The sequence below is a fragment of the Lycium ferocissimum genome, chromosome 10, assembly GCF_029784015.1.
Source record: "Lycium ferocissimum isolate CSIRO_LF1 chromosome 10, AGI_CSIRO_Lferr_CH_V1, whole genome shotgun sequence".
In the NCBI taxonomy this organism is placed as follows: domain Eukaryota; kingdom Viridiplantae; phylum Streptophyta; class Magnoliopsida; order Solanales; family Solanaceae; genus Lycium; species Lycium ferocissimum.
Window position 1 is genome coordinate 30,414,274 of NC_081351.1, and position 8,294 is coordinate 30,422,567.

An 8,294-nucleotide genomic window follows, 5' to 3' on the forward strand; every position below is an offset into this window, starting at 1 on the left:
AAAGACCTTAATCACAAAGAACAATACTCATTCGTGAAAACTAGGCAGTACATTCCAATTACTAGTATAATTTTTCTTTTCATCTGCCAACATGGAGTTAATTAAACAGATGGTTGTAATATTTTAGTTCCAAAATAGTGATGTTTTATGGAATTTACACTTTATAGTTCTCATTTGGTAAATGGTATCTTAACCCGAGCAAAGGGACAATAAGTATCAGTTAACAGTGCATCCAATAAAATAAAAAAGATTCCGCCATTTCTTTCATTCTCTAAGCCGCTTAAAGTAACATAGCAGTTGAAACTTATCAAAATAAACTTGTTAAAACCTTAAGCATGCTTTTCCTACACATTGTTAATATAAAAAGGAACTTCAGTCAGTGTTAGCAAATCATTAGGAGGTCAACTAAGCTCTGATGCTGAATTGCAACTTAGCATTTTGACACTCACTTTAGGACAAATACTAACATTATTATGCTAGAGCTATGTAGATGGCAACATATATTCTAGAATAACTCTTATATGATGATTTTTAACACAGAAAATTTGATTTACTGTAATGAAGCATTACAACATGTGGAGAGGTGTCGAATACGACTACTTGTCTGCTGAGCCGGCCAAAAATAATCAAAGGAAGGGTCTTTTCTCTAAAAAAAAAAAAAAAAAAAGAAGAAGCTTATTTACTCGTTTAACTTGCTCAGATATTATTTCACAATACTTGCCAAGGTTTTGCTTTCTTTTGACCCATATTATTGAAATCAAGAACATTGCATCTAATGATTGCTTTCGAGTTTAACTACCAAAATTTATTGACTTAATGTTCATGAGCCATTTAGGCAGTAGTTAGCTCTCATACTAATAATCTCTCAAAACAATTTCATGGGTCAATTCTGGAAAACATCAGTATAAGAAATGAGCCCAAGAATGTCAAAAATCAAAAAGATATAAAATTAAAAAAAAAAAAAAAAAAAAGAAGAAGAAGGAAAAAGAGAGAGAAATTTGGTGATAGTTAACAGTGTATTGCCGGCTTTGGCTTTTATCAAAGGCATATACTCTTGAAGATCCACAGGAATATCCAAGAATTAAGCTCAACGTGATCATAGTTTAGCAATAAATATCAAAAGTTGACCGCGGTGTTAGACAGAAATTTTTTAACTAAAACTGAAGTATCTCAAAGTTTGGTGAAATAGATGAATCAAAGTCGTCAGTTATTTTCTGTTTCCCTGATAAAAGCCGTTTTGGATCATTATATTTATAGTTGTCCCCAGCCGCTATTGTTGTCCACTTTGATATTAAAAAATAACTAACGCCTTTAGGTAATTTTAGATTGACTTGCAAAATCAGCACACTGCCTATTGATCAAGACAGCAGGAAAAATATGAATCGGAGTTTGAGAAGGGGAGAGAGAAGGAGCACTTCTTACTTATTCTAAGTCTTTGTTAAATACTTCCAACTATTGAAATCAAGAATTTATGATAACCAACACAAAATCTCAGAATGCACAGTTGTAAATGAAGGTCCGCAACAAAGTCTATTTCCTTCTCAATTCTCAAGCAGCACAGCGTTACTACGCTAGCAGTAACTGCTGAAGGTTCGGTTACTTCCTCATACTCCTTAATGAAGGACTTGTGAAAAACCTCCGAAACAAATAGGTCCTCAGCTAGAGCGGAATCCACCATCTTTTTGAGACCCCAGCAGAGAAAGGCTAGTCCCTTTAGAACGTTCAAACCCGAAAGTTGTTTTGAATTTAGGGATAAGAAACTTAAGTGCTTTAACTTTTTCATATGGGAACTCCAGGTTCTAAGCTGATTTTTTCCACTAAAGCAGGTAAGCCATCACGAGAATCAGGGAGAAAGAAATACACGCAGAGGCGACACAAGTCCGTATCCTGTTTATAAGGAAGCCTCCACACTTTAAAGCCATTAAACGCTGCTACATATTGCTTCTTCTTCCGAGTCATGAAGGGTGCTTGAATGGACCCTCCATTGAGGAGATGGAATTTAAGGTCTTTCTTCTCTTGAAGCACACGCAAGTATACGTACGTACAAGTTATAGACTTCTCGTCCCATGCTCCTATTCAAAATGAAAATCAAGATGTTTGTTGAACTAAACTACAACCGAAAAGTAAACAATTTGTGATGGTGTGTTTCTCGTCTTGACAAAGATTGTAAGAGGTTATCGGATGAGAGAAAGATCTGCTTTCGACAATCCGCTTAATCTTCGGACAATTTCACCTAATTTCAGGCGGGTTATTGGCCAAGATTAGTGTTTCTCGTCCACATTAGCGATAATGCATTTATTTTTACATTCAACTAAGAGGGCTAAAGAATCTCTTTGACGAAACGATTAAATCGATCAAACTTTTTATTCTTATTACGTATTTTTTCTCAAGTCCAATTCGCGCACTAATTAACTATTGGCTTAAGATCAAGAATAAATAAGCAACCTATGGAAAATCAATAGATAATAATTGTCATCAAATCAACTTTCAAGTCTTTTACGCTAGAAGTAAGAAGTTTAGCTACTCATGATTCGTTCATAGACAAAAGAAGTCATGAATAACCTAAGGTAAAAAAAACTAAAAATAACTTAGAGAGAGAAAAAGAGAACGGTGGCTTACAAATCCTTGAATAAATCCCCAATACCGTTCTCAGCTCTTAAAATGTCTATATATAGGCTAGGGTAAAAAAATATAATTAAGGAATCCAAATCCTAGTCTAATCGGGAAAACATCCGCAGATCCCCGCTTTCCACCCGCGATGCGGAAGGATCGCGTTCTCGAAGCCTTCTTCACGCGATGCGGCGATCGCGCACTCGATGCACGAGTTTGGTTGTTCCGCTTTCTTCACGCGATGCGGATCGATGGCCGACTTTACGCTGGCTTCGGCGATCCTTCCGCGTGCGATATTCAGCCTTTTTAGTTCGTTAGTCTCTTGATATGTTCTACTTCCAATCATTTCAATCACATTTTCCATCGTTTGTCGTCATCGTACCTATACAAATAACGACATGAGTTCAAAGAATTCATGAATTTCATTAAGTCATAAAGTTGTAATACGACACAAAACATGATATTTGTGCCAAATATCACATTGAACTTCTCGTCCCATGCTCCTTTAAAATAAAGAGCATTGGCCAAGATTAGTGTTTCTCGTCCACTGCTCCTTTAAAATAAAGAGCATTGGCCAAGATTAGTGTTTCTCGTCCACTGCATCACGAGGAAGAATCTCTTTGACGAGATCATTTATCTTCATTTTAGCCCACTAATTATCTTGATCAGCAACCTCAGTAGGCTTAATCAATTAGCAAAACAAACAGAGTATAATAGAATTAGCAAAGATGATCGAGGCGTTCTAATACGCAAGAGGGCGAGACAAGACAAGATAAGTCCCATGGATATTCAGGGCGTTAGTCTCTTGTATGTTCAACTTATAATTTATTACTAAGAAAATACGTAAAAGAAATATTTTCATTAAAATTCCGCAAATAGATTCAAATAAATCACCAATTATATATAAAAAATTATTACTCCTATATTTATTATTTGAGAAAGGTAACAACACAAAGATGATCATAACTAAGATAATCTTTAAAAGAAAATCATCATTGATCTCCAAATCTACTAGTCCTTCCTATCGTGTTCGATTTTCAAAAAAAAAAAAATAATTGAACCTAAATATACACCGTAATATATGTTCGGGGTGTTCAAAAGTTAATATATGTACATAAACACATAAAATTTACCCTAAATATACACTGTAATTTTTTGTCCAGGGTGTTCGGGTGAGCACCCTGGGCTCTTGGTACATCCGCCCCTGCTTCCTACCATCAACTAATATTTGCACTGATTTTGTGTATACATTTCAAAGAAGGAGAAGAATAAAAAGGTAAAGCAATGATAAAAAATGAATCTCTCTATTCTATCAATTTCAGGCATAATCATCTAAAAGAACTATTTATGCAGTGTTGTTTTCTATTATAGTTGATTTTTTAATTTTATATTTTAGAAAAAATCACTACAAGATGAAAACATGATAGCATATAAAGTATTAATTCCATTACACCAATAATAAAAAACATGATCTATAGAAAACAAAATACCTTTTAAACAAAAAAAAATCAAAGTTAAGGCCCAGGCCGTACGCTTTTAGGCTCCGGGCTTACGCCTTTGCGCCCGAGGCTTACGTCCCGAATTTTAGGGCATATGCCCTACGGATCTACGCCTTTTATTTGCGCACCCTAGTGTTTTTGGTACGCCCCACTCTGGGACTCAGCCCGAAAACGTCTTCGAAAAAACTGTTAGCACATACTATATCTTTTACAAACTGAGACAACTTCTGTAGTTAACATAATTTGAAATTACTAAAATAAACGTTACATCAATATAACTAACTAAAATTGATTAATGGATGCAATGGAAGTACTGAAGTAACATGCTAAACAACAAGAGGATTCAACAGAGTCCCACTGAACAAAAGAAAAAAACGAAGAAAGAACTTAATTATAAATTAACTGAGACACAACTTCTGTAGTTAACATAATTTGAAATTCATACTAAAATAAACGTAACATCAATGTAACTAACTACAATGGACTAATGAATGCAATGCAAGTACTGAAGCAACATGCTAAACAACAAGAGGATTCAGCAGAGTCCCCATGAACAAAACCGCACCAGTAGTCTCATCTTTCACGAGGAACAAGAATGGATGATCAGCAACAAAGTCTATCTCCTCCTCTTTAACCGTCATCATCGAGGCCCCACATGTCATCGTGGCGACAGTAACAGCTGCAGCTTCTGTACCTTCCTCATTCACTTCAATAAACGACTTGTGAAAAACTTCTGCGATTGCCAAAGAGCAATTGTTGCCCACCATCTCAGTGACACCGCCTTCAAAAGGTAATGTGAGGCCGAGTCCTTTTAGAATCCCAGAAGCTTCAATCCCGAAAGATATTTTGAACTTAGGAATAAGAAACTTGCGCACTTTAACTTTTTGAAAGGGAATGTGTTGATCTAAGAATCCAGGTTCCGAACTAATTTTCTCCAGTAAAGCTGGTAATTCGTCACGGCCATTTGGGAGAAACATATACATGCCGAGAGATCGCTTCTCCTCGCCCTATTTATAAGGAAGCTTTAGCACTTTGAAACCATCAAAGGCCTTCACGTATTGCCATTTTTTGCCGGTCATTAAGGGTGCTTGAACAGATCCTCCATTGAGGAGATAGAACTCATGTTCTTTTGTACCTGAAGCATTCAACTTGTCAGTCCATGCTCCTTTGAAATATAGTGCATTCGCCAAGATCAAACTTGTCCTGCCATTGACTGCACCAGGAGGAAGAATCTGTTTGATGAGACCATTCGTTTTATCTTCAGCCCACTTATTGACTTCAGCAGTAACCTCATCAGCGTAGCATAAAAACAGTTTTTTTTTTTTTTAAAAAAAACAGATAACATAAAATCAGCAGGCTAGTAACAGGATATAGTTGAAAGTAAAAGTAACAAAAAAGATATCCTATATGCACATTAGATTCGTTTGTTTGTAATCTTATTCGAAAAGCGTAATAAATATTTCTAATGTGCTTACTATTTTGAAAATATTTTGTTTACCAACATGCTCATAATGGTTAACAAAATATTATAAGCCATATAAGAATTTTTTTTCAATTTTGATCGTGAATTCGAACATGAAATTTTAATTTTTTGACATAAAAGCTACATATTTAGAAGTTTATGTAAAAGCGTCTTGTAAGTCATTTAGACTAACAATTCAAAATATTCTTATAAGGCATATAAGAAAAATTGTGATCAAGAAAAATTCGTTTGACTCTCAAAATAGTAAGTATCGCATCTCAAACATTAAATGTATGCAATATTTTTTTTTTTTCTAATAATTGAAGGATTGATACCAGCCTGCATAAATATTTCTAACGTGCTTACTAATTTGAAAATATTCTGTCTACCAACATGCTCATCCTATTTGTCAGCATATATGAAAAATGGTTTATCAAAGTTAGAAAATCTTATTTTTTTCTAATGAGTGAAGGATTAAGACTAACGTTGTGCAGAAAATCAACAGAAGCCGCAGTAGCCTTATAAACATTGTCCATAATTTGTTTGAAAGAATGCTTAAAAGACATAGATTGGTCAATCCAAGCCCCATTAGCGACGGACAGACAAGGACCTCCCATGGGGCTGCCATCGGCCAAGACGTTAGTGATGACCCGAGAATAAACAGAGTTAAGTTCTTTAACAGAGTTGAACTTAAGAAAAGACAAGAGTTGGTCCAATGTGGAACCACTAGAGCCAGCACCAATAAGGCCGAGAACTATTTGAATGGAGAGCGGGGAAAACACTATGTTTTTGTTATTTCCTCGTGCCTTCATAATACTCATGAATTGTCAATTGTATTTCATACATACATCTTTTTTCAGGAAAAAGTTCTTTCTTGTACTTATGATTCTAAACTTTGGGGGCACATATGTCGGTTTGATTCGATTTTTTTTATTTAACAAACTAAATTAATTATGCTTTTTAAAAAAATCTATAAATCAAATTAAATTAACAAAAGTCGGTTTTGGGTCTTGATAATTTTTGGTTTGTTTTGGATTTATCAGTAACGTCTCCACAACACAATACAAGTAACTAATGCTTCCAAATATTTCTTGTTGAAATGAGTCATGACATTATGCTACAATATAGTATAGTCGACGATAAAGATAATGAAACCTTACAAAACAAGTACTGTGAATAAGAGATAATTAAAATGAACATAATTTGGTTTGAGCATTTGAGTTACTATCAAGTAAAGCACATATTGTTGGTTTTTTAAAAGATGGTGCATCAAAAAGGTTAATTGATTGAAAGTGTCACTCAATAATTTTACATAAGCTAGAGGGTTTTAAATAGCCAACTTAAAACAAAAAATCTGCACATTTTAAAATTCAGAAACCTAAAATATCTTAACTAATCTTATCTAATTAAATTTAAACAAAGACTCCTCCTAAAGCTAAACTACTTTTTATTCTGGTAAATCAGTAGTAACCGAAAGTAATTTCCAACACATATGCACTACAGCTAGTACATGCTAGCATTTGTATTTAGAACACACTCTCTACTGCAACAAGGTCTACTTAACTAACAAGAGGATTAGTTTAGCAATCACTCCATGGATTAATTAATACAGTTGCAGATTTTATCTTCCCTTGAAAACAATTAAGTACTAACTTTAATCTTGAATTTCTAAATTGACAATTATTTTAGGATAATTTTTTTGACCTAAGGTAACTGTTAATGTAGGATAGAGGGAGCATTAAATAACAAGGTTTCACCATAATAAGGGTACACAGTTTCAACTTCTAACAGATGGTAGATCATTCATTCTCTGCATATATAATATCTCACCAGTCACCAAGTCATCTTGTCCACTGCGTCACGAGGAAGAATCTCTTTGATGAGATCATTTGTCTTTATTTTAGCCCACTGATTAACTTGAGCGGCAGCCTCATCAGGCTTAATCAATTTGCAAAACAAACAGAGTATGATTGAGTCAGCACATATACGTATTAGCCAACTATTTCCTTTTCAATATCGCCAACCAAGGAAGATTGCACTAAAATATTAATGACCGTATTGGCAAAGGATAAGTGACAAGTTGGCATCTTTACATGGTATTTTTAGTACTGATTGAGCATATATATGCAAGAGTAAGACCAAACTGAGCCTAGATATCGAGCACCTACGACCCGATATCCAGTGGAGCTTAGAATCTATTTAGGAATCTTTAGGCATCCTACACTGAAGAAGCTTACTACCACTCAATAAAATGTCCTCTAGACAACTACTCTCATCCTTACTTGCTTATCAGATAGAAAATTTTGATTCTTCTAACTGCGTAATTGCTAATATGAACGGGAAATTTCGACTTGACATTAATTAATATTATAGTACTTGGGAATAAAATCATCAAAAGGCCAAAAAATACAAGCCACCCCTGCCCCCGCAAGCAAAGAGGTTGCCACATATCACGAGAATTTTTTCACTTTTCATAGTCAGAATCATCGACTAATCAACTGCATCTCAACCGCCTAATTGTTGGGAAAAAAATAGACCCGCAAAAATAATATTCACGGTATTAGTGATAAATGCAGAACACTAACTTATGGTTAAATCAGCAAGAATAAAATGTAGCAATAATGACACCAAGATTTTACGTGGAAATCCTTGAATAAGGGAAAAACCACGGCCAAGAAGCGAGTATCCGATATCACTATAGTAAGAAATTTTATACTGTGTAG

At 34.7% G+C, this 8,294-nt stretch overlaps 2 pseudogenes; both read right to left on the reverse strand.

Annotated features, from left to right (window-relative positions):
• Positions 1-1,138: 1,138 nt before the first annotated feature.
• On the reverse strand, positions 1,139-4,349 carry LOC132034791 (serpin-ZX-like; annotated as a pseudogene).
• A 98-nt stretch (positions 4,350-4,447) lies between these two features.
• LOC132034792 (serpin-ZX-like) lies at positions 4,448-6,383 on the reverse strand (annotated as a pseudogene).
• Positions 6,384-8,294: the final 1,911 nt, after the last annotated feature.